The sequence below is a fragment of the Pseudopipra pipra genome, chromosome 4 (assembly GCF_036250125.1).
Source record: "Pseudopipra pipra isolate bDixPip1 chromosome 4, bDixPip1.hap1, whole genome shotgun sequence".
NCBI classification, from domain to species: Eukaryota; Metazoa; Chordata; class Aves; order Passeriformes; family Pipridae; genus Pseudopipra; species Pseudopipra pipra.
In genome coordinates this window covers 66,239,966-66,253,962 of record NC_087552.1, presented here as the reverse complement: position 1 = coordinate 66,253,962, position 13,997 = coordinate 66,239,966, and positions in this window count along the sequence as shown.

Here is a 13,997-nt window from a genome sequence, read left to right as displayed (position 1 = left end):
CGGCAACCTGTACCGGTGTCTCACCACCCTCACAGTCAAGAATTTTTTCCTAATATCTAATCCAAATCTCCTCTCTTTCAGTTTAAACTGTTCTCCTTTGTCCTATCCCTACAGTCCCTTATCGAGAGTCCCTCCTCATCTTTCCTGTAAGCACCTTTAGATAGCAGAAGGCTGCTAAAAGGTCCTCACTAAAGAGCTGTGGGGACCAGGGCCACTGGCACTGATCCTTTCTTCTTTGAATACTCCAGTCCTGCCAGGCATAGTCACTGGACAGTGTCACAGGAGCTGGGCTACTAGAAATGCTCACTGATGGCCCATCCTCCTCCCAGGCAGCATCCCTGCACGAGCAGGGCAGTGCTCAGCACCAGGGATGAAAGGGATCCCCTGGCAGCACCTGGACAGCCAGGAGGGAGACCAGCCGTTGTGGGACAGGAGGAAGGCAGTGAGGAGGGCACCGACCTACTGGGAATTTTAAGCATCTCTGCCTGGAAGGTCTGCACCACTTGGCAGAGTGGGCAGCAGAAGCGGTGCAGGGCAGAACACAGTGCCAGACCCTGGGGCAGAGCTGGTGTCAGCAGTGGGGGTTCCGCTCACTCCACCCGAGCTGGACAATGAGGTGACAGCAGAGGTGATGTCAGGAGCTGGGGGCAATGCTGCCTGACTGGATGCAGTGGTGGTGGAACCAGGTGCTGGGGCTGGTGGGACAGATCAAGGGGGCCACTCCACCACCACCTGCTGGCAGATGAGGCAGGGAGTCTGGTCCTGCTGCACTACCCACCTACTGCACTGGTTGGTGCTTCCAGTAGAATAACCTTCAGGACAGAGGTGACAGCTCAGCACCAGTCCTCCTCCACCCTGGTCCTGTCTCTGACCCTGAGGGGTGGCTGTACTCACTTGAATTCCCCAGAAGACTGGGAGATGCAGCATCGCTTGCTACCACAAAAGAAGTGGAAGTTTTGGGACATTGCTGGCCTCAGCAAGTGGCTGAGATGCCCCTCCAGCTGGCAGATGCAGCCCCTCTGGGGATGGCACAGAGACAGCTGGTGTCAGTGCCAAATGTCCCCAGGGAGCCCAGTCAGCCCTTGCTCATCACTGCTGGTTGGCTGCCTGGCTGGTGAGACCAGACCACTGATAAAATCACATGCTCTCTCAAAATGCCTAATTTCTCTAGAAATGAGCCTTTTTGGGTAAATGAGGATCTGGTGGCTTACTTACATCTGTCTGCCAGATCATCCCTGGGATGTTGCTGGCTCATGTGCTGCTAGACATGGGGCATGGTAACCCCCAACCTCACCTTGTGTGCCACCTGCTTCAGCTCCTGCTGGATACTGGGGAAGAGGAAGTCACAGAATCCCTCTTTATCGGCCCCTCTCTGGCTCAGCCCACTGGTCTGGTACTCCAAGAGGGGAAAAGAGGGTATGTGCTGTTGGCAGTGCAGGGCTGTTGGCAGTGCAGGGCTGGGGGCTCAGAATGTCAGCTCTGGGGACTTACTTGTCCATTCTTGTGGATACTGAGCCTGTTGCACCAGCACAGCTGCCCAGCGACCTTTGGTCACACTCAACTCACTGGCACAGCCTGCACAGTGCCAGGGGACAGCAGCACTGTCAACCCCAGAACCATGCTGGGGTGGCAGTGAGGGTGATACCAGGAACAGGATGAGGGAGAGGCCGGAACATCTTCTCACAGTGCAGGGGCCTCTGCTTGCACAGCTGGGCACCAGCCAAAATCTGCTCTGGCAGGTGCCCAAGGGGATGTTTTGTGCTCACCTTCCTCCCTGGGGACCTGATGCTTCATTTTGGTGAGGGAGAGGTACACAGGAGGGTCCTGTCTGCCCCTCTGGCAGCACTGTGGGACCACCCACTCTCAGCCCTCCACATGGACTTGGGGGTCCCATAAAGGGGCATGGGGCTGTCTCCCGGAAAGGAAGAGCATACCTGGCTTCTGGCAGGACTCAGGAATGCTGGGGTCACATAGATGGGCCTCAGATGGGGAAATTGATAGAAAATGAGTGCATCATAACAGGCAAATTGTCAGGATTGCCCAGATTTGCTGAGCTGGTGAAATCAAGGAAACCACAGAAGGGGAAGCACCAGCACAGTGTTGTGACTTTCAGATTCCATTTGGTTCCTGGCATGGACTGGCCAAAAGCCAGGCTGGGGCATGCAGATCATAGAATCATAGAATCATAGAATCATAGAATCGATTGGGTTGGAAAAGACCTCCGAGATCATCGAGTCCAACCCTTGGTCCAAATCCAGTCCATTTACTAGATCATGGCACTCAGTGCCACGTCCAATCTGCATTTAAAAATCTCCAGGGATGGTGAATCCACCACCTCTCTGGGCAGCCTATTCCAATGCCTGATTACTCTCTCTGTAAAGAATTTTCTCCTGATATCCAACTTAAATTTCCCCTGGCGGAGCTTAAGCCCGTGCCCCCTTGTCCTATTGCTGAGTGCCTGAGAGAAGAGACCAACCCCCACCTGGCTAGAACTTCCCTTCGGGTAGTTATAGACGGTGATGAGGTCACCTCTGAGCCTCCTCTTCTCCAGGCTAAACAACCCCAGCTCCCTCAGCCTCTCCCCATAAGGAGAGCACTGAGGAAAATCAGGACAAGGCTGGAAAAAGGAAAAAAAAGAAGGAAGTAACAAATTTACCTATCACAACACCCCTGATTAAGAGTTTGTCTCCAGCTCTCTTGTATGTCCTCTTTAGTTACTGGAAGGCTGCACTAAGGTTTCTCCAGGCCTCTTCCCCAGGCTGAACAACCCTAACTCTCTCAACCTGTTTTCATAAGAGAGGTGCTCCAGCCCTCTGAGCATCTTCATGGTCTCCTCTGAACCTGTTTGAGCAGATCCATGAATTTTTTCTGCTGGAGATTCTAGAACTGAAAGTATTCCTTCAGGTGGGTTCTCACAAGAGCCAAGTACTTGGGAGAATCACCTTCTTTGACCTGCTGGTCACCCTTCTTTTAATACAGCCCAGGATACAATTGCAACACCAGTTGCAATTCAGTTTGTAGTTGAAAACAGAAAACCAATTGTATCTGCACAATTCCATCCCCTGTTTAAGTCTTTGAGGAATGCAACATCCATCGATTTAAGTTCATAAAGTTTTCATTTTCCCCTTTGTTCTGGGCCCAAGCCTGAATTATGTGATCTATACTTTTATCAGTCTTTTATGTAATTATCACCTCTTTTCATCACTCCTTCTCTCTTTTGTTTCTGGAGATAAGAAGATTAACAAATAATGCAAGTTCTGCTTTCTCAGTTCTCTTTGTTCCTACTCCTGTTTATAAACAACCCCAGCTGTAGCTTAAATACAAACTAAATATATCCGTTATCCTTGTTCAATGATTTTTAGTTTTGCAGATATGCATAATCCACCAGTGAAATGAAATTGCTGATGTTTACTTTCCTTAAGTATAATACATGCTATAAGAAAGTCCTAACTTGTACTGTGGCAAACCTGGACATATTTGAAAAGATATTATGTTAGTATATTTTATGATCAACACTCCATTCTGTACTGTTGTAGTCAGAGTGTCTGGAATTCTGCTAACTTTCTGCCTAATTCTCTATATTTGACAACATGGAAAGGTCTTACATGTATTTAACAGAACCTTAAGCATGGTCTCAGGATCACTGTAAAGACCAAAAAATGACAGTAGCTATTAGTATATGCAGACCCTGATTCTATCCTTGGTTTTTTAAGTCTGCAGTACCTCAACAATATATTTCAATCATAAATTCTTATTTTTCTAAATGTTTAATTAGAAAACAGCACAAGCCAAAGCCTGAGCTAGGTGACTCATAGCTGTTCCAAAACTGATTTAATTTCTGTAATACAATATACCCTTGTATCTGTTGAGATCATCCAACAGCATACTGGGCAACAAGTTGTGCCCTACTCCTCCTCTTTAACCTAAAATTAATTGTAAACCACCCCTAATCATCTCCTTAAATGCTCCCTTTCTTGTCGGTCCTGGTAAAAATTACATGTACACTTTTCTTTTGGTCCTAATTTAAGTAAATTTAGGACATTTTTATGTATGGGAGGCAAATAGTTGTGAAACAACATTATCTGGTTGGGGTTTTTTGTTTGGTTATTTGTAGGCTGCTTTTGAGGTCATGCTCCCTTTTAGTTAAGATAGCAGCTACCCATTGACTGACCTTTTATCTTCATTCAGATAAGATAATAAATATGTCCTTTGTGCTTATCTAAATTGAACAAATGTGTCTAAACCATGCATGCAATAATAATTGGCTCTTGACTATAATATATATTTGCAGTTATAGTTCCATTCAGAAAGATGCACTACATCTTACATGACAAGCAGTTATGAATCTTAAATTATTTGATTAAGATTAGTTTTCAGTCACCCAGTATATCTGTGCTTTAATTATGCTTTTCCTCCTTTAGAAGAAGATTAATCTAGATCCCAGCACTATTTAGTGCTTTAGTAAATTAGCCACATCATAGCAGATGTCTTGGACAGGTCCTCCATCAAAGACTAACTTTTCCTTCCCTATCCATTTGGAAGAGAAGCAATAGTATAAAGCCTTTCTGCAGAATGAAGCAGCAAACAAAACAAAAAAAATAAGCTAAAGTGCTATCTAATTCAAAATTTGCCCCAGTTACATTTCTGTACTGTTATCCTCTCATCTTGGAAGTCTGGCATTTTTTACTATTTGGATTTTGGGGAGGTTTTATTTTAGCAGCCAATCTTATATCTATTACAAACTCAGAGCTTTGTGATTATTAAATATTACAGAATAATTGCAGAGAAGAATATAGTAATGGGTCTCCAACTAGTCCAGGTTTGCCTGTAGCTTCATCTAAGATACCACAGTACCGTTTCATACCAACGTCAGTCCTGGCCTGTTGCCTGTTTTTGACAGTGGAAGAATAACACCATTTTGGGGGTAACCAGTCTATACTTCACCCTCCTGAACACTTTGAATTCTTTCCTTGGTTAAACAATAGATTTTAGCCAAGTTTGATCTAAAGTAACTGGACATACTCCATCCATGGACTAAAATCAACAATCTTGTTCTGCAAGAGACTATCATGGCTGGGCTTCACAAACGAAGATTTGAGAAGGATTCTATCCACACTTGCTACAAACACAGTGATGGCTAAAAAGGCCAATGCGAGATAGACAAGTCCGGTTGCAAAAGGCACAGTGGAAAGTTTCCTTGGGCAGTGTTGCAAGACACGATTCTTTCTACGCTGTCTTTTCTCCTCAAGAGTGATCCTGCGTGTGTTCTCAAAAGCATCAGCAGCGTTAAAGATAGTGTATCTCCATGTATCCCGACTGGAGGCCAGAGTAGACCAGTTATGTTGATCAATATGGCCAAGGCTGAGATGTTTTTTCAGGGAGTCCTTGTATCTCCTCTTTGGGGCTCCTCTCTTACGGCAGCCGGTGGCAAGTTCACCATAGAGCACAAGCAAGTGACCATACAGGCTATCTAAATGACAACATTTGGTCCCAAAAAAGTGTAATAAATATGATGGGAAGGAAAAACTGTCCTAAAAATATCTGTCTATCCCATTTGAATGGTGATGGAAAACCAAAGCTTCCTTCAGTACTTATCGTAGGAGCAAGTTATAATCTGATCTTGCAAAGAGCCACAAAAGTACCTTAACACTATATACAATCCTGCTGTCTTTAATTTCACCCGCAGGGTTTTTTTTATATTTTGGATTGGGTATTAATAGTTTAAAGTGTTTTTGGCCCTATAAAGATCCAGATCCATGCTTGGCAAAAACTCTTGGGTTGATGTCAGGAATTGATAGCACAGGACCCTTCCAAATCAAGATGGCTTTGGAGATTCCTGGTTGTCTTTGCTTGGTTGGTGACAAAAAACATTCTTGGTGTCTGGTGTCCACCTCTCGGTATGGTTTTGTAAACATGGAGGGAACCTATTTCTTCTTCTAATTCTTTTACATTCTTTTAGTAACAGAGGAGAAAGCATCTTGTACATTGATTTTTTTTTACAGAGATATATAGTTCTTATATCCTAATTCACATTAATTTAAAGAAAATTTTTTCAGATGTGCTTAAAGTCTTCCAGGACAAGACAATCAGAGATATGTATCTGGACTGAGCTGAACTCTCTCATCAAAGACACAATCTTGTTTGTCAAGGGATTAAGGCTGTTCCTTCACTGTGTGCTGTTCTGGAAATCTCAAACCAAAGTCAGAGTCAGCTTTTAGACATCAATTTTGACTATTTCAGCAGGGCTAATGGGACCTAGATTCCTCTGATATTCCCTTAAGGCATCTGCAATAGCTCACTGGGATTGAAAATCACAGTTGTCTTAAAAGCACTTTACAGGCTCATTCCTCAAATGGCCCAGGGGCTTACAGCTGTACTTGAGACATCACTGTAAACCTGCCTTCCCTGTGCAAATTCCATTTTCAGTTCAGAGGGGCAGACTTCATCACAGCTTCTGTCTCCATGATTCTCTGCAGGACTGACTCTCACTTCCTTGTCCAAGCAAACCCAGAGAATGCATCCTTTTCCAGCATCAGAAGTTTTAGGTCTGCTTTGTTCCAAGTCTGAATCATAGGAAAACTCTTCTGTTGTAGTGGGGATGAGAACTTTTTATTTTTTTGTGCATTTAAAGTAAGTTAAGCTATGTAACTGTTTCCTTTTTCTGAAAGAGCTCCTTTATTTTTCCTTGAATTTAATTCTGTGCATTCAAGCAGAAAGTTAAACAATGTCAAACCGAAGAAAATTAATTGCATAACACACTGAAAAGATGAGCTGGGGAAATGTTTGTTATTACATTCCCTCCTTACCTATGCCCTTAATGTGAATTACTGGAATGTAAAAAAGAACTAATCAGCTTGGGATTTATTTTAAAACAGGTATTCTCATGTAGTGGATCCTTTCTTCTATGTACTTGATTTTAGTGAAAGAAAAAAGCAAGTGTTGATATAATATTATTGCAAAGCATCTCTCTAGAGTAGTTAATTCTCAGAAATGGTAACACCTTTCTATTGCCATTATCCTCCTGAAATTACTTCCTTAGCTAAACTGTTTAAGGCTGATGCTGAAGATGTGTGAAAACCAACTTATGAATTCTGCCCTTTCAGAAATGATCTTTTTTGGCTGATTAAAGTGAAACATGACTTGTTTTAAGAAGAAACAAAGAACTCACTGGCATTCTTAGCTCTTTGTTTTGATGCTCCTGTCTACAGCTCTAGATGACTTCTAGCTGCAGGGGTGAATCCGGCTTTCCTTTCTATCTAATTCCCAACATGCACTTTCTTTCTTCATAAGTGTGGAGGGCATAAGGATTTTGTAGGTGAATCTTGTTTCAATGAGACAGAGTTTAGATATTGAATAAATTCAAGATTTGAAATGAGAGGTGGTTTCTCAGGCATTCAGAATCCCAGAAACTATCTTTGTTTTATAATTTTGGTACTAATGCATTATAATCCACAAACTTTACTCTTGTAAGACTACTTGCATTTTAAATATTAAGTAAATAGGTAAATTTTGAATAGAATTTGGGCTGTAGATTATTAGTATAAAATAAACAATGAATGTAAAATAAACAAATGAATTGCTAACACATATCTCACCTGCCTGTGAAATGCTGCTCCTCTGAGATGAAGCCCATCAGTGCAACTCATGGTTGGGTCTAGTTCAATAAAAAATGCAAAAGCAGTTCAGTGAAACAGAATATGAGATAGCAAAAAGGATTCTGAGAAATGCCAAGTGCCATGTTCTTGAATACAATATACTTAAGTGCTGCGTTTTTCTCTCAGAAAACTATTATAGGTAATTAATTGTAACTCTGTTCCTCCTGAATCATCCTTTCTGGAATCTGACAGTGCAGTGTAAAAGCAAACCTGACAGATGTGCTCCTTTACATCAGCTTTCTGTCAGTGTAACTGTGTCCTTTTTATCAGGAATTTAGTTAAGGACTCATTAAAAGTATGGTTGCAGTTTAACTTGATCTGAGTTTCTCCTCGGAAATGTAGCACAGCAATCCTGACGGCTTCTACACTGCTGATTGTCACTGTGAGCTGTGACAGTAGGAGGTCTTCAGTATTGAGCAAGTGTACTTGTTTGTTCATCTCTGGCTGTGCTGCCAACTTGAATAATTTCTTCCTCTTGCTTCTCTGCCTCTCTTGCTTCTTCTTCCTCTTCCCATCTAAGTGGGGTTATGTTATTATTTTACATATCTTCACAAGCTCCCTTCATTGTTTTTGTTTAGTGTTGACATCACAACTTTCTAAGTATACATTCATAATACAGACATCATTTTCCTCCATTTCTCCTCCATTGTGTATATAGTTTTCAAACTTTACCAAACAATACCTATACCTTTCAAAATTCCTGGCTCTCTTTTCCTAGATACTCAAGGAAGACTTGTATGTCGCAATTCTGCATTATTCAGATGTAGTTCAGTATCTTTTTTCATATTTGTTGAGACACACAGAAAACTGATTATTTTCTGGCATGTTTGTTATCAAAACTCTTGAAGAGAAGTAGCAATATTTTTCAAGTTACTGTTAAATAGGGAATTGAATGTTTGGTGAGCAGCCTTCAGAGATGGGTTGGCATTTTAGAGTATTACAAGATCTGACATGAGCACTTGAGAATTTAAAAGGAGTAGGTTTCATTCTCATTACTGTTCCTGAAGTTTCAGCTGTTTATGCAGCAAAAGGATCATGGGAACTATAGAAAATGAAACCAAATAAACAGATGGGATCTTCTAGTCCAGGTGAAAGAACTACTCTTCTTGTGGAAGGTTCAAAGAGGATTTCAGAGCCAGAAAAAAATCTACATCGCCTGCTATGTCTGAGATCTTAGTACTTCATAGTGAACATTCTCAAGGAGGGAGAGACCACTGTTGAGTTAGAAGGACTTTACCAGTCAAACACAGATTTCAGGGTATTTTGTTATCCTTATTGGCTATGAGGCATTTCAATATGAAAAGCCTGAGTAGCAGCGGCTGAACTTCCGCTCAAGATTAATGAACCCCAAAGGACAATAATTGTAGAGGGAGATTAAGTCACACTATTCTCAAGAATGAGAGCAATTTTCATAGTTTTGGTACAACAGCCTGAAAAATAACTTATGACCTGGAAGAAAAGACCTGCTCCTTGCCTGAAGTATGGACTATCCAGGTAGAGATGTGCTGTGAAGAAGTGTAGGTAGGGTTTTACAACAGAGCAAGAAGTACTGAGCGTACAAATACAAGATAAATGGTGAGTGTGAGCAATGGGAGGGATGATAAACTGACTTTCTTTGCTATGATCTGGGCCAAAAAGCAAGAAGAAAGTCAGGAAAGCCTGCACTAGCTCGTGGCATCCTGTTATCCCCAGTTTTTCAGCTGGATTGTGTTGCTTCTGCAAGATGGACTACCAATAAAAAAAGAAATCAGTGTAATTGTCAAGAAAATTCTTTTCTGGGGAAAAGTGGTTAAATTAGGAAGTTAGCTGTGGCCCAGGATTCCTATTCATCCTCTGTTTTGGGCTGTATGTTTTTCAGAAACAGCTTATAATATTTTTGAGTATTTTGAGCACAGATGTATTCCCTAAATTTCTCTGTCTGTATGGATTATTTGTGACTGGTTTCTTCAGCTTGACTGTACAACACAAAAATCCAGTGTAGAAAATACTGAAACATATGTATAAATTGAAGTAAGACTTGATTAAAGACACATAGTTGTTTTGGAATTGATTCTGACCTATTAAAGTTCATAGAGGGCTTCCTCCTTATAACTGCACCCTAAAAATGACATAAATCTGTTCTAGAACATGGGCATTTGTCACATTTTTTGTAATTAGAGTTAGTGATAAAATTTGACTCTTTTGCTGTAACAAGGGTATCGATCACATGGGATTATTTCTGTTCCATGCCTCAGAAAAGGCACAAGGGTTGAACAGGCATAGTCATGGTGAAAAGTTTAAATTCCATCATGGTAATTACTTTCAGTACTCTGTTTACATTTGTTGCAGAACTAAGAGTGTCTGTTGGAAAAAGACCATCTGTGAGAAGGAAAGGCAAGTCATTCTTGTACTGCATGGCTGGCAATCAGAAAAGGAAGATGGAGTTGCTTATCCTTATTTATTCAGCCTTGACAGCTGAACAGAAAAGCTGAGTCATATTATCTGGTGAAATATTATTGGCAGGTGAAATAGATTGGGTCAAGCATAATCCATGGAATATGTAAAGTGCAATTTCACAGAAACTTTAACTTGATTTTCAACAACACTTTGACATAATGGTGAAGAATTTAGACTGCTTTAAGCTACATATATCCTGTCATTTATATAAATTCTTTATTTCAACAGTTTTCTCTCAGGTGTGTGATGGATCAACATTTAAGAAGTTTTTATTATCTCCAAGTGTTTTACCCATGAAAAGGTTGTAATTGTGTTGGTTAAGCTATATTGTTTGGCTAAATTATGGGGATTTCAGAGAGAACTTTATGTATTCAAGGGTGGGATGATCTCTTCTGCTTTACACATCAATTTTGTAGCCTGGGGACTTGGGTTTTGCCATGGGGAGCTGCATGTCAGTCCCTGAGCTGCATGATAGTCTGTGTTATTGCTGTGTGTGGCTGCAGACTCTTACATTATGTTTGCTAAGTGTCTCAGGACCTGATCCAAAAGACTTTTAAGTCAGAGAAAGTCAGTTTACTTATATGGGTTTGGGTAAGGTCTGGAAGGCCCATGCCTGCTCCCATAGAGGAATAGAGGATCTCTTACTCTGAAAGTGAGCAGGTTCTACTTTTGGATTATTAAAAAAGGCAGTAAATCTAAAGTAGAAGTGGACTGATTAATTGATAATGGACAGAAAAAAATGCTGTCACTATTAAACATCACCACTGAAGATGAATGCAGATAATCATAATTTTTGATGTCAGTAGCATCATCAGGAGAAGTGTAAGAAACCAGAGGGATTGGCATCATGTTTACTGCTTGTTTTTTCTGTTCAGCTGCTATGCCTTAACATACCAAAACCAGCTCTGGATCTAGGTTTTGGAGGGGTTTGGAGGTGAATCTTGTAGTTGTCAGTTCCCTTCAGAAAGAGTGCCTGGTGTATCTGAGGCTGTGCATGAGAAACAAACAAACAACCAGAAAACCAAAGAGGAACCCTTGTAAGATTCGTTTATTTGGAATAGTCTTTGGCCACAGGAGGGCAGTACTGTTCTATAATAAATTTGGCAAGCTTTATTCACTGAAAGTCTGGTTGTCAACAGGTACCTGAGGGGGTAATAGGAGTGATCATGGTTAACAGTCATCAAAGTCATTTTGATCAAGAAGTGGATTTACACCTTTAGCTATGTTTGTAGTGGCTGAGCAGCTGGTTCTCCCAGTCTTCCTTTCCAGATGGAGCAAATTGCAGCACAGAATCTGAGAGCTGTGATGACATCTAAGGAACTACTGGTTCTCCATCCCTGGTTTAGGTTGATACCTGTTGATGCCATCCTCCCTTCCACCCTCTAAATTGGAAGGTGGCACAAACAATACAACAGTGAGTATGGCAGCTCCCCATGGTGTTGGGGGAGCGTTCTTTGTCCCTTGTCCTGCAGCTATTTCAAACTGAAGTAAGGAGAATTTTAACTGAAAATGCTGAGAACCTCACTAATAGTGGTAGGAGTATTCCATGGAAAGGATGGATTTTATTTTTCTTTTTTTCCTTAAGAAATTTTCTGTGTTTTCCCTGGTGGCCGAGGACGTGTTATTCTTTACTGGAATCCAGGCATAGGAGCAGGAGTCCTAACTTATTAGCTTATTGATTTATGCCCTTGCTCTTTGTTGATTCATGCCCTTGCTCTTAGCTGGTCAAATAAATCTTATTAGTTAGAAGATTCTCCAGAGAAGTAGGTGTTGTGGGTTTTGTTGAGAGAGCTGAGTGTGCCTTTCGTGGCTCTTTGAAAAATGGAGATGCCACTGTTTGGTTTTATGAGAGAAAATGGAAACTCCACTGTGTTCTCTATGAAGGTTAATCTGCTAGGAGTGCTTTGAGACTGGTGGATTTAAGTTTTAACGGGAGGGGAATACTTGGTTTACAAAGACTAAGAATTTAGTTTAAGAGTGGTGTTTGGCACAGTAAGAAATGTGAGTACATTTGAGTACTTAATACATCACTTAACATACTCCAAGAACTTAAACATTAATATGAAAGTAATTTGTGCAGTCTGGGTATCTCTTGAGTTTGGAGACAACTGTACTCCCCAAACTAATGGAGAAGAACAGGAAGCTTTTTGAGGACCGGCTCTCTCATCAGTGCTATTAATATGACAGGAATAGTCTTCAAGAAAAATTGAAATAATATTAAAAGTTAGAAAGGCATATTTATGAAGGATATGTTACTGGCTCCCAACCTTTTAGGTCATCTGGAAATGAAAATGTTTTAGAGAACACAAGAACACATGCTACTGAGCTGCTGCCCTTTTAGTTTCTATTTCTGAAAAATAGCTCAAAGAAGTCCCCTCCTGAAAGATAATTCTTCTGAGTGGTGTTTTTCAGTTTGTAGCTTGTACACTGCTTCTGATGGGACTCTGAATGTTGAAATTCAGGTATTTAGCTTTTATTTAGAAGGTGCTAAACTTCAACAGAATGTATTTAAGGGAAGAAAGAACACTGACATTAGGTTTGTCTTAAATGTCAATTTATTTATTTTATGCTTTACTTTTAAAGTGTGTTTTCAGTTTCATAATCAAGAACATAATGTTTTATTTTGCAGGGATAAATTTCATGGCTTTTATTTTTAAATTTGTCTAAGGTGAAGTGAAACAAATCTGACAGTTTCAAGGTGCTTGACTTGTCAAGGAGGCCAAGAACCCAAGGAAGATGGCAAGTCCTATGCAGGGCTTGTGGCCCAAACTGGCAATTATCATCTTCCAAACTTTTGGAGTAGTTTTGGAAGCTGATGTCCTCAAGTGCTCGGAAAAGGAGGGGAATTAATTTTAGTGAGTGACAGCCAATGTCTCTTTGGCAAAGGATGGGCAGTGATGATACAAACCACGATGTGATGAAGTTTTCCTGGCTGAGTATGTTGTTTTTCAGGGGGAAATGTACATTTTGCAATTGAACACTTGGGTAAGACTCCTTTTATTTCATTTTATACATCACTTATTTTGTATATGCAGTGAGGATAAAAGAAGTGGAGCCACTCACCCAAGTCCATTGTGTGCTTTTTAATGTATTTAGTTAAATCCCTTTCTCACTTTTCTCCATGGTCACTTTTTCTGCTTGAAACGCTACCTTAAAAATCTCATAGTTGACTTTATCCTTAAGTATTGAAGAAGAGTTAAAGTAGTGCTTCTTTGAGTCTTTGAGGATGTTTTCTAACACAAAGTATGAAAATGGTCACGTCAGAGATGATTCTGATGTTGCTTTCATCTGAGATTTTTTTCTTACTCTCTGCCAGTGTATTCCTAGATAGGTCTGCACCTATTTTCTGTCACAAGAAGTTGCTCAGAAGAAGTCATGAGCAGTCAAATGTCAACTGAATGTCAGAGAAATAGCCCTTATAATGAAATCTATTAGGGTGTCCAATAGCCTCATGCAGAAGACAAAACTTGCTTTGTGACCTTTAGGACAAATCAGACAAAACAATAAAACACATAGAAAGTAATGCCCTGCACGGGGTTGAAGCAGATGGCCAAGTGTTGGTAGAAGTCTTCTGATTTCTTGTTGTTTTTATTTTTCTTCTGCTTTTTAAACAATTTACAATGATTATTATTTCGAATTTTTATTTTTGTCCCACTTCTGACTGTTAGTAGGCAAACCCAAGTTTTTTGTTTTTAATTCTTTCTCTTTAATATAGTCAACCTCTTCTCCTGGCTAATCATGGAAAATTTGCTGTTTATTTATTCACTTGTGTAGAGGCTAGAAGAGACCATTAGGATTGTCTCATCTGACCTGCTGTACAAGCCAGACCAAGGAACTGAACTCCATAATTCCAGCCTAAATTCTTCTTTAGACAAGAAACATGGCTTTTAGAATGACACTACATTT